This window comes from Ammospiza nelsoni, chromosome 14, assembly GCF_027579445.1.
Source record: "Ammospiza nelsoni isolate bAmmNel1 chromosome 14, bAmmNel1.pri, whole genome shotgun sequence".
Taxonomy (NCBI): Eukaryota; Metazoa; Chordata; class Aves; order Passeriformes; family Passerellidae; genus Ammospiza; species Ammospiza nelsoni.
In genome coordinates this window covers 4,759,760-4,772,628 of record NC_080646.1, presented here as the reverse complement: position 1 = coordinate 4,772,628, position 12,869 = coordinate 4,759,760, and the positions used below count along the sequence as shown (strand labels likewise).

The 12,869-nt window shown below is 40.2% G+C and overlaps 1 long non-coding RNA gene across 1 annotated transcript; it reads right to left on the bottom strand.

Annotated features, from left to right (window-relative positions):
* Positions 1–3,723: 3,723 nt before the first annotated feature.
* On the bottom strand, positions 3,724–9,172 carry LOC132079379 (uncharacterized). Its single transcript, XR_009419396.1, has 3 exons — positions 8,208–9,172; positions 5,847–6,095; positions 3,724–4,063 (listed from the first exon to the last, which is right to left on the bottom strand). It is a non-coding gene; the product is annotated as an uncharacterized LOC132079379 (long non-coding RNA).
* Between the last annotated feature and the right edge of the window lie 3,697 nt (positions 9,173–12,869).

The window sequence follows — 12,869 nt, the reverse complement described above, 5'->3', positions numbered from 1 at the left end:
ACACACCAAAACCCTTCCACAGCTTTATGGGAGATGGTCCCAGACACCATCCAAGGAAACTCTCTCACTTTTTTTTCCTGCCCTTCCTGCAAACAGTGCACGCTCCAGCAGAGAGGGGAAATCCATTTCTGGAGTAGTGATGGAGTTTGAAGCAGGCACAGAATTTCATGCTATTAAAGAGCCCCCTGTTTGCTCTGACAGTTCAGTGTGTTTACTCACCCTGCACCAGCACTGAGAGAGCTGAGCAGACCATATGCTCACTTAGAAGGGCTGCCAGGTCTCAGGGAGCATTGCTGTGCCTGTTCCAGGAGGGGTTTGGGACAAGAACACATTCCATAAAGGATTTCACTAGGAATATTGCATTTTATCTGGTGATTTATTTCTGTCCAGTCTCTGCACTAAATGGCAGATTATCAGCATCTCCATGTAGATCTATGAATAACCAGTGGAAAATCTCATTTGCCCTTTATTCACTGGGGTGTTGATAAGCTGCAGCATATTAAAAATATTTGTCAGTTTGTTCTTCTCAGCTATCAAGTAGGGTCTGTTCCAGCATGGCTGCTTCACCCAGAAAATGGAGAGAAAATGACGAAAAAATGTCAGTTCTAGAAGAGGGTGACCATTTGCATGAGTTATTTTAGGATTATTGCCTTGCTTCTAACTAAAACCTAAATCTGTAAATTATATTGAGCTCCTACCTGCAGAAGCAAAGGGTGGAACTTTGTGCTGTGCTTCAGGTGTAGAGAGGAGCAAATCCCTGGTGGTGCGCTCGTGTTTCCTTGGTTCTCAGGGCTTCCTGCAGCTCAAAGCACTGATGAGGAGTAGCCAGGACAGAAAGAGTCCCCACCTCTGGCCTCTGGTGCTTGTGCCATGACCAAGAGCTGAGCCCAGGGCCAGGGAACCAGCTGCATCAGCCACCTTTGAGGGCTTGGTCCCCCTGCTTTCCAATCATGGTCTTGTGATGGTTCATCCCTAGAAAAGAAGGGTAACTCCTGTTACCAGAAATATGGCAGATTCACTGTGGAGAAGCAATAATTTCCCCAGAATTCAAAAAAATACATGGCATGTTAGTACGTCTTGAGCTTTTATAGGTTCATACTTTAAAATAAACAAATTGATATGTATTTTGCTCTCTTCAGTTTAACTCTGATGTTTGAATCACTGTGGGAGGGGTGGGTATGGTATTTCTAGGAGAACAAGGCAACAATTGGCCAAGAGACAGCACAGCTCTAAAGTCTGAGCTAAGGAGGATGCTTGGTTTCCATTACTATTATCTATCACTATAAATTTAGCTTTCAGGTCCTAGACATTTTAAAATAACATGTCTAGTGTTGGAATAGGAGACTATCAGAAAAAGTGAATTACAGGTTACAGGCTTCCAGGATTTGCAGTAAAAGAACTATTACTGTAATTACACCTGTGGAGTCCTCATTTATGTTGTTATTAGGGGAAAGGGATGGGAGAATTAGGATGTATGGAAAGAAAACATTGCAGAAGGGGAGCTAAATAGTTTAGCTGGGACAAAGAACTATGATGGCTCCTGGTCACACTTGTGTTTTCAGCATGTGAAGTCACCATGTGCATGTGGACCTGAATTGTCCAGGGATTTAGGTGAAACCACTATGGATCACCAGTATCTGGTACAAATGGACACAAACCTCAGCCCCCAGAAAGGCCCAGCCTCACACTCAGCACCCAGACTGGGAGCTGATACCTTTTTGTACCATTGAGCATCTCCATGATCTCTGCTGGGTGCAAATGGGGATTGACCAAGTGACTCCATGAGCTCCGTTCTTCAGAGACAAAAGTCCTTCCCATCTTCAAAGAAGATCAAACCCAGATCCTTGAACATTTGAAATGAGACTAGAATAGGGAAAAACAAAATCTTTCTTTTTAGGGGAGAGGTGAATCTGCATTTTGTCTCGTTATTTTGTCAGGGCTGAGTGGCCATTATTAGTCCATGGGTACTTGCTGGTGTAAATCCACTGTGTCATCTCCTGGATATTTTTACTTAAAGTCAGCAAACTTGTGCTTCAGTGGCCAAAGATTTGCTTGCTTAATGCCTGGTTTCATCAACAAATTCAGGCTGGCAATGACATCCTACTTGTCTAAGTTAATATACAGCTTTGCACTGTCCTTTTTTTCCTTCCCATTCAAACTTATGGCTCTGTGTTGGTGTCTACCAAAAACCAACATCACAGCTGAAGAGAATAAAGTGATGAACGAACATGAGGTTTGCATGTACATAATTAGAAGTCCGGCTGGGTAGATCACATTATTTAATGTATCATCATTATGTTTGTATTTTAAAAGCATTTTAAATATATTATTTCTTCTAATACTCCATCTCTTCAGTGCTCTGACAGCAGGGATGAATCGTGCTGTGTTTTTTGGTGGAGATTTGTTTTCTAAACATGATGGAACTATGTGGATCCACTGTAATAAGTGAGTTGTCCCTGCTTGAGGAAACTCTTGTGTCAAGAGTAAAATCCTTGTTTGGCTGTGCTGCAAGAAGCAGGATGATATTTAATTATGACAGCTGAAACTCATCTCCAAGTGCAGACAATATTGATTTGTTCTAATATAGAACAGGTGGAATTAAAAAGCTGGTTTATTTAGAAATTTACGTATTCCTAAAATGTCTGTTCAGCTCATTTTTAAATTTGATTTCTTATCCCAGGTGAATTCCACTGCATTTCTGAATCTCAAGAACTGCCTGTGCCTGATAACAGCTGATCGAAGTATACCAGCATAATTCAGTTGTTTTGATTGTGAGATTTTTGTTTGCTGCTTTATTGGACAATGGTGTTTGCAAAAGAGAGGTGAAGAGAACCAGAGATGGAATTACAGCCCACAGTTGGTGCATGAGACTTAATATTAGGATAGGACCACAGTCTATAAGGTCAGTGGCACATGATACCAAGCTAGCAGGCAAAATCAATGCCTGGTTCTGTAAAAAAAAACAGCAAGGAGAATCTGTGCCAGCGTCCCAGCATGACAAATGAACTTGGGCAAGTTGAAGATAATCATGATTATTTAATATTCCACAGCTCTACAACTTGATACTCTGTGGACAAAAGATCAGAAGTCTGCTGAATCCAAAGTTTTGAATCTTTGGGTCAATATACTTCTCATGTCTTCAACATTGTTTAATTTAGGAGGAAACAGTTCTGAGCTAAGATAAGATCTCAGACAAAATTGACGTGGACTCACAACATGGCCTAACATAACAATTTAATCTATCCTGTGCTTCCCCTGAAAGAAGGCTTAATAACTGTGGTATGATTTCACCTGCTGCTTCTAACATTTGCTCATTCTTTTTTCCTGAGCAAATTTGGATTATCAGATGGCGAGCAGCTTTGTTCATAGTAGACAAACTTGAATTCATTTAGGATTAATAACAATAGGTTCAATCTTGGATTCAATGGCAGTTCTTAATGAATGGAGTCTTTGGAAGATAAATGTTTGTTTGTGTGAAAAGAGAAATAATTAATTCTCCATTTTTCTGGGTATGAGGTGATTATAGTGCATATCACAAAATGTTTTCCCTGTGTTTCCAGCCCTGGGTGTAAGAACTGCAGGAATGTTCCCCAAGCCCCAGCATTGCAGATATGAGCCATTTTGACCTTGTCATTTCAAAATCTGAAGTTTTGCAAGGAATTGCTTGTGTGAGAAAAAAAAAAAAATGTATCTCTTACTCACAGTGCTCTCAGGTGCTCCTGGTGATCTGATGCAGGGCAGCGAGGAGGGAGGAAGGGAGGGAGGGAGGGAGGAAGGTCCACATCACTGCGATCCATCAGCAGCCATGGGTCAGCACAGGGTCACTTGCATGAAGGAATCAAGGCTGGATTTTGGCCCAATCCTCACCATTGTCTTAGACATGGGCGTCTTCCAAATTCCTGTGGGAAATCCCACGTTCTTCATCACTGTCCCTGTCTCTTGGGAAGCAGCCAGAGCCCACCGTGCCCGGCCAGGAGAGGCTGTGCTGCCCGGCACCCGGTACCCACTGACCTCAGGAGGAATTAACAGGCTTCAGCAAACGTACCCTGCAGGCAATTTTACCCTGCAAAAACATCACCCACATTGCTAGAGTTTAGGACAACAAATTAGAGCTTTTAATATGCACTGGCCGCTTTTTTTTTTCACCCCCCCCCCCCCCCCATCCCCACACCACCACCATCCCCCCTCCCAGCCCAGTAACATCCAGTTGCTTAATTCCATTTGAAATCACCCGGGTTAGGCACCTAAATAATCTTGTCCTTCATGCCTGTCAACATCTTGAGGCACCTAACCACCTTTAGAGATGTGGTGTGAAAGCTTGTGAACGATGCAATCGAGGAGGGAAACAAAAGACAAGTATCCCTATTTGCTGCCCAAGAATCCACAAAGAATGCTGCTTCAGCTCTGCTCTGATTTCTAATTAGATTATGAGTGATGTAGGACTCTGAAGCCAAGCTGGAGTTTGTGCTAGCACTTTGCATGTATGAATGACAAAGGGACACCACTTTCATATTGATTTAAGCAAGCCAGTGGAAGAATGTTTAAACATCAAGTGCTTGATGTCCCAGTTTGCCAGAGCACCTGGAAATATCAAATTAATTCCAGGTGTTCTGCCATTAAGACGGGCTTGCTGCTTTTACAGCCACACATACAAAATGTGGCTCCCAGTTCCACAAATAAAAACGGAATGGTTTCTGCTCCTAATGCCTCGATAACTCCGACATATTGCAAGTTCTGGAAAGAATTTTAATCTACATAGTTTTTTTTTTAAATGGGGAGGGGAGCGAGGGGGGAAAGATTTTAAATATGCTGCATACAATTTGTGATGGTCATCTCTAAAATGCAGCTCCATTATCCTTTTCCATTTGGAATGAATGAGGCTAATTAATTTCAGGCCATACTTGATGAGGTCAGCACCATACGAAGGGTGCGTGCTAGACATTGCTAATCTCTTTCAGCTGAGAGTGATGAATTAAAGATGAAGCATTCCTTTGCAGGCCTAATTTAGAATGTATATCAAAAACCTACAGCAAATAATACTATACCCTACAACAAAGGAAAACTTGTTCTCTCAGGCTCCCATGTAGGGTTGATTTTAAAGGCATTTTCATTTCGCTTTGGAATTCCAGCTGTGGATGGGTGAAACAGTTCAGAAAATTCAAGCTTTCTCTCTTTCTATTGCTTTTATGGACAAAAGTAGGCAAGGGGGGGCTAAGGGGAGAGAGAAACTGGTCCGTGTTTGATCCTGTATGTCCTGTGATTCTGACTGTATGCTCGGCATTTGGGAAACCAAGCACCTGTGACGTGACACCCCCCAGGGCCACACTCACATCTTGCTGTTGGGGATTTCTAGGTCTGAGGGGAAAGCAGCCAAGGGTCCCCTCTGGTTCAGCATCATCCCAAGAATGTTTTGTTGGACATTGCTGGGTCACCCAAAAAGGACAGGATCTTCCAAGCCTTACAGAGCTGTCCTTCTCCCCAGGGATAAACACCTCCCTATGCAAAAAGGTCCCATCACATCTAGAAGTGCAGATAGCAAAACTGAACGGAACAAATCACTGTGAAAGCAGCCAGCTCTGGGAGCAGGACAAATTGCTACACAGCTCCCAAACTTGGCTGGAGTTGAGGCTCAGCCAAGCTTTGCCACCTTTCCCTCAAGGCAAAGCCACCCACAAAGTCCATAGGGGTTTCCCCCAAGCAAGGGACTGCAGGATTTGTCCCTGTGGGCAGCAAGAAGCTGAATTGTCATTCTGGTAAAACAGAGACTTATGAAATCTTAACCCAGCCTCACAAGGAGGCTGCAAACAATAGACCAGCATCCTCCCCAGCACTTCTCTGTTCAGTACCTGGCAGTTCCTTGGAATTCTTGACAGGTTGCTGCAGCGCGTGGAAGTTCCCAACTGGTGGCCATAAGCGGCTGCTGTCTTTGTATCCCAGTAGTCCTCATTAGAACAAAGCTGCTTCGAATTAAATCCAATCTACATGCCGAATCAATCTTTCAACCCTTTGATTGCTTCTGAAAATATTTATACTTCTTAATAATGCACATTTTGTCCCAAAGCCTGTGATTAAACCCAGACAAGGTCCGGAGAAGCCTGAAGTATATGGGGAAGGGGTTATTTTGGACAGGAAAAGAAAGATAAAGACACAGGTTTTTCCTATTGTGAAATCATTAGAGTGTATAAATCTAGCAATTGCAGTTGTATAAGCATCAGAGTGGGGTTGTAATAAATACAGATTGGAGTATTATAGTAACCAAATGGAGTTTATGGATTATGTTCACTAGTTCATATTTCTCAGCTACTACAACCTAACTAGCTTCATGCTGCACTCACCTCTGTTAATATTCTCTATTAATATTCTCTTTACGTGTTTGTGGGGGGAAAAAAAAGTTAGGATTCAACTGCTGCTCTGTGTAAAACAAATATGTTTAAAGAATCATGCCCTCCAAAGAAAAAAAATAAACACAGGGATGCTGCAAAGCGACCGTGTTCGAAGGGCACAGGCTGTGTCTGGCTGAAATCGCCCCATTCTGCTGGAAGTTAATAACTTCCATCTGAGTGGGATCTGCTCCTAATGCAGGGCATTTGCTGTGAGAAAATTGGGGTGTAAAAACGAGGAAAATAACTTCTGCTATCCCTTACCCTGGTGGATTTTTAGGGTGGTAAATAATAAGCTTTGGCTGGAGATGAGAAGCACACAAAGGCTTTGAAACCGGGCTGTGTGGTAAACAGTGCGTTATTCCCTTCTCAAAAAACAAAGTGAATCACAGGTGAGACATGAGGAGATGAAGGGAAGGAAACATTCCCTGGCTAAGAAATAACCCAGACAGGGCCAGATCCTCCAGAGTGGGGGTCTGCCGTCGATTAAGAAGGTGCTGGTGGCTGGGGACGCAGATCAGATAAAGGCTCTGTACCTGTCTCCCTCCCTAAACACAAATGACTGCCCTTGTCTCTAAAAAAAGGGAAAAATTGACTTTGGAAAACACACCATGATAAATCTCCTTGGATATAGTATGCAGTGTCTGTGTGAGTGGGAAAGAAATCCTAGAAACTAAAAATATGCGGTGCTTATTTAATATCATTGTCATCAGCAGCATCAGATGGTAAATGCAGGTAATATTCTTCAGGAGTGGGCTGATAAATGCTTGTGGTAGTTTTGCTCATGACAGTTTCCCCTTTCATAAAGGAGAGAAAGAAATATTCTCAGCTAAAATATTATTCATTGACTCTTTCATCACATAGTTCATTATATTAAGTTGTTATTTCCTAAATATGTTAGGGGGTGGTAATATTATTATACATATATCCTGAGTCGTGATGGCTGTTTTGCATTAATGTATGATTTGGATGCTCAGTCTTTAAGGTAGAGAGAAGGGGTGTGTTTATCATGACCATAAATAAGGGGAGAGCAGAGATTGTAAAAAACCTCTCATAAATAGGGATGGATCCAAAATCTAATGACACGCATGAAAATCCATTTTGGATCAGACCCCCATCAGAACTCTGTATTATATAACCAGCATTTTCTGAGTATCTTCTATTGTTTGACAGCCCTGATTTCACACTGAACTTGGAGTTCATTTCTGAACAGAAGCTTTTTCTATAGAAACTTTTAATCATATCTTTTTTTGTGAACACACACATACCATCGAGGATATTGTCTTATTAAAGAGTTTAAGCCTAAAGGTGTATGCCTACTTTTAAAAGAAATTTTCTGATTGTAGATAACTGCTCAATTTGATTTAGTGTCCAATGATAGTGATGGGGTTGATAACTGAGCATTCATCGGTAATTCATCTTGTGCTAGTAGAAATTTACAGCAAAGCAGTGCTTTCCCAACACTGACAAGTCCTATTAATCTTCTTCAGACACATTTCAATAGGTGTCTCCATCTGTGCCCAACATCTAAACACTCTGGCATCACTGGGGACTTGGAGACACCTTCATTTCAGGTTACACTTGTGAAAATGTGATACTAGATTGTACTCTATTTTTAACCTAATTCTCTCTTTTCATTCAATTAGCCTTTCTTGCCTGCATTTTTCTACTCATGTGTAACATCCTTTTCCCAGGAATAGCTTAAAAATGAGATTTAGTTACTTAAAGAGACAGAATCTGCCAGGGCAAGAGCAACCAGGAGCTTAGCACAGAAAAGCAGAATAACAAAGCTCAGGGACACAGCGTGGAGACTGAATTGCCACTCACCAAACACGTCCCGAGCAGCATTCCCACAATATTCCCCTCCTGATGCACCTCTTGCAGGCACCACAGGGTTAGGACAGGTCTGAAACCAGAACTCAAAACAATTGCAGGATGTTTGGGTGTTGAAATCCCAAAGAGCTCTGTTTGTTCGTGCTGCACGGGGATCCCCACCATCCATCCCCACTTCGCTTTACATATACAACTAATGCATGAACAAACACAGAGCAGTCAAATTACAGCAATAACATTTATGGGTGGATTATGTTCCAACTTCCTCGCTTATTATTAAAAGCGAGTAAATTGCGAAGCACATGGAAGAGGTAGGGTGCAAATGCAGGCGAATTTCCACTCTGAACCAAATGTTGTTTTTTCACTTTCAAAGCTGCGATGAGTTTGCGAGCAGACGCAGCACAGCTTTAAAGCTTACTCATTCAAAAATGTGTGTTTGGGTTCCTCTTTTTTTTTTTTTTTTTTTTTTTTCCCTCTCTCTCCCCTCCTTACTCCATTTACGTTTTGCCTTTCAAAGAGGAGCAGATGCACACCATTTGGGTTTGGGTGGCTCCTACTTGCTCTGAACTTTCTTCTGAAAAGAGCAAACCGTGAGCCGTGCGTCTGCTCCGCGCCGCAGAGGCAGCCTCAAACTTTGCTTCTGGCTTTATGAAGTTCTCTCGTGAGTCGTATTATAGATCTAAATGACCTTATTGTAGGTGGCAAGTTTAAATGTGCCATATTAATAACTTGTTATCCAAGACAAATTAAGTCCTTATGTGTCAAAAGCACTCTGTTCTGGATTACCTACAAGACAAGTATTTATTGAATAAACGTTGGATCCAATTTCATTTTAATGTGACTGACTGTATGCTGCAGCCCCTTAGAACGAGATAAAAACACTGAAACCTACAACTGTGTTGCAACATTACACCTAACTTGTCTATTTCTATTATTGTCTTTTTAACATGGGATCTCAAAAGTGTTTGGGGGGGTTTAAGGATTTATTATTATTATTATTATTGTTATTATTTTTTCTGAAGAGCAAGGAGAGAGATAGAAAAAAAAAAAGACTGGCATTCAGCCTAAAGAGAAATCATTGAAACAAATTAATCCTATGCCGTTTAAATTGACATGGTAATCCATCATCAGCAAAGGGAAACTCTGAAAGCAATCTAGAATCTGCAGTGTTCTTTCACTGGCCCTCAGGCACAAAGACAGATAGTAAAAGAGGAAGGGGGGGAAAAAATCATAAAAGTTAGCAGCACCTTAGCATAGGGAAGGGCTAGAGAAAGCAGCTTTCACTTTTTCCTGCTTTCAAGCAGCCAGCTCAGAAAGCAGCGCTGATTAACCTTCAGTCACTGCCTGCTAAGGTTTGCTTGTGTGTCTGATCATCTTCAGCTGCTGGGATGGGAGTTATTTCAAATAGTGCAGAGCCCCCGTCCTGTATAAACTCCACCATTGAAAACTCTGCCAAACATCAACTTGGGCATTTCTGCTTACAGAGGGCCTTTTATTAGCCTAAACTTGATCATTCCAAATGGACAATAAATTCTATCTGCAGAGCCCTGCAGAAAATAGCTGCACTATCCTTGGGAGTTTAATAGGCAGGATTTTCATAGAGCTAGCATGAAAAAAACTGGGGGGGTTTATTTGGGTTTGGACTCAGGGTATTTTTTTGTCTATCCCCTGCTTTCTCAGTGGGGCTAGCCACTATAATATATGTTTCCCAAGAGATTTTTCAAACTAGTTTTAAATATCTAAAGTGATGAGACTTTGTGCACCTTTAAAATTTTATTAGACTTATGGTCAGAAGAAAACATAAACCTCTTGGGCCTTGAAAGCCCATTGCAATACAGCCATTATCCCTATAATGTCAACAGAGCTACAAAATTCTCTAGAAATAAACCTTTTAAGAACAGCTTTCCCTGCTTCATGTTTTCTTTTAAGGTCAGTGGTGCATCACTTTTTTGGAAAGCGTTTCTCCTCTCTGGCCAGGTTTAGCAATGTGAAATAGAATGTATATTACTAAATGAATAGGTTTAATTTTAGACACTGAAAAAATAAATAGAAGAAGAGAGCCAGGGCAGGAATAATACCTTTCAGTTAGAAACAGACATAGTAGAAAGAAAAAGTCAGAACTTTAGTGCCAGGGGCAAAGGGGTGAAAGGCTGGCTAATATGAACCATATCCAACATCTGCCCTATTTTAATTTAGCAGGGATAAAGTTTCTTCTTTTTTTATTATTAAGAAAACTTTATGTGGCAGAGAAACCCATGAGCTATGTTATCAAAACTGTTTTATTGTCACACTGAAACTTAGAACTATTAAGAATTGGCGGGGCAAAGAGATAAAAACTCCCCTTCTCTCTCCTTTTATACTCTGTGACAAGCCTGGGCTCGGGTCCTGCTGACTGGGATGTCCTTTTCGTGTCTTTATGAAGTACTGCACTTGGGGCTCTAATATAAAGGGGAGGTTAATTGTTCAGGATGGGTCCAGATGATTGATTCTCCAGGTTTAAAAAAATAAATTAATAAATTTTTAAAAATCTGAATATTTAAAACAAAATCCTGATGCGGTGGTCGCCCTCAGAGTGAGCGATGGTGCTGGGGCACAGCAAGTGTAAAGAAGGGCTGGGCTGAGGACCTGTATGAGAAACAGCCCAAATTGCCAGGCTGGAACATGATCTCATTCCACCTAAAAGTTTTTCACCTCAATAGTGCAAATTCCACTATAAAATAACAAAGTGTACCAAACCACATGTGAGTAGCTGTAGGAGTAAGAGAGCAAATTGGTTTCTGACAAAAGAGGGATGAATACCTTCGGATAATCTAAAGTTAAAATTTGATTGAAAGCATAACATTCCTCTAAGCATCAATATGCTTAGGATCCAAAATATGGTTATTTTATTACCAGTTAATACTTAGATCAAAGCAAAACACTGTAGCTGGAAGGGACATTCTCTCTGGAAATAAAGTTCCATGTAATTATTTCCTATTAAAAACTAAAACTGGTCTTAGATTCAAAAATTTGGGCTTCCTTACATATGATATAATGCAAGCTTGTCAAGAGAGAGCAGATGTACCATTTTTCACTGTTTGCAGGTATCTCTTTGATTTAAAGTTTTCGGTTTAGCTTTAACCCTTTGAATGTGAAAGATTCTCATCCAATTTACCTCGATCAGACCAGGGGGACTGTTTTGGATTATATAGACTCATTTCCTTATGATAAGAAATTAGGATTTGATATCAGCTAACATCATTTTAAATAAAGCCTGCAACTGTAAAGAGGTAAAATCTAAAGAAAATGATATGGCGATGGGTAGGCAGCTGAAAGTTAAATATTAAATTGTAAACAAAGGTTTTACTCTTGGGCAAAACAGCTCATCTTAATTCAGTTCGAGACATGGAGTTTAAAATATGCACTCAAAATACTTCCAAGAAAGCTGCAACCTTTCAGAGGAGAGAGATAAGAATGTATTTTAATTATGAGGTTATAAATATGCGATAGATTTAATTTTTTTTTTTACCAACTCCTAACGTGCTACGTAACATTGTTCAGATGCAGTTATATATTTATCTGTCTGTCTCTATTCCTGTCCAGGGTTTTGCTTTTATTTTATTCTTTCTCTTTTTTTTTTTTCTTCCCTCCTGATAGCTCAATCTCTATTTATGGCATCGTTGAGACAGGCCCTGGGAAAAAAAAAGAATCTATCCTTCTGTATTTATAAACCACCACAGAATAAATAGGGAATGGTTCCTTTTTACAGCTGAAGGGCTGGTATTATAAGTAGCAATATGAAATATTTAGACACATTATTTCAAGCTTCCCGGCTGCTTCTGATTCTGCTAATTATTTTTGATCTGTCAGTCAGAAATAAAAAAATAAATAAATAAAACTTTAAAGAGTTCATTAGGACTGCGGAAAGGAAGAAGAGTCAGATATAAGGCAGCAATTATAATTTGGTTTTAACATGTTTTTTTCATTTTTTGCTGACTCCTCAGCCACATTGTTTGGTAGAAGGATGGCTACAATATACTTCTACATTAAAGCCTGTTAAATAGGGAAGAAGCTGAGACATTCAGCTGGGATATTGTTTGCTAGCTCAATTAGTATCCCAAGAATTTGAAAGTACAATAAATGTATCTGAAGATCATATCTAAACATACTTACCAAAAAGTACCCACCTCTCTCAGCAGTTCACATATTTCTGCCTTCTAACTGGGAGGGGAGAAAAAAAAAAAAAGAAAAAGAAAAAAAAGGCAGTTCGATGTGTAGGTTAAGACTGGCGTGTGGTAAGGTTTGTGTGACATACAAAGAAATCTGTATTTCACTCAACAATTTCATTGCTTAAACATATAGTTTAGAAGCATCTTTTCCTTAAACATGTGGTTCAATAACATTTTCTTCAAAGGAACAACTCAGTGTGTTAAAAGATTTAAGAACAAAGAATGTGCTGCAAAATGCAAATTCCTCCAGTGTTACACTGTGTATGCAATTATGTATGTAGGCAGATAGATATAATTTGAGAGTTATTAACTTTCAACATCAATGATGTACCCTGAATCAATACAATGTAACTACCTATTAAAATATAAACCAGGTGTGTTCCCAGGCAAATATAGTCTCAGAAGCTTTTCTAGATTTTTTTTTTTCCTTTAAAGATTACAGCTCTAC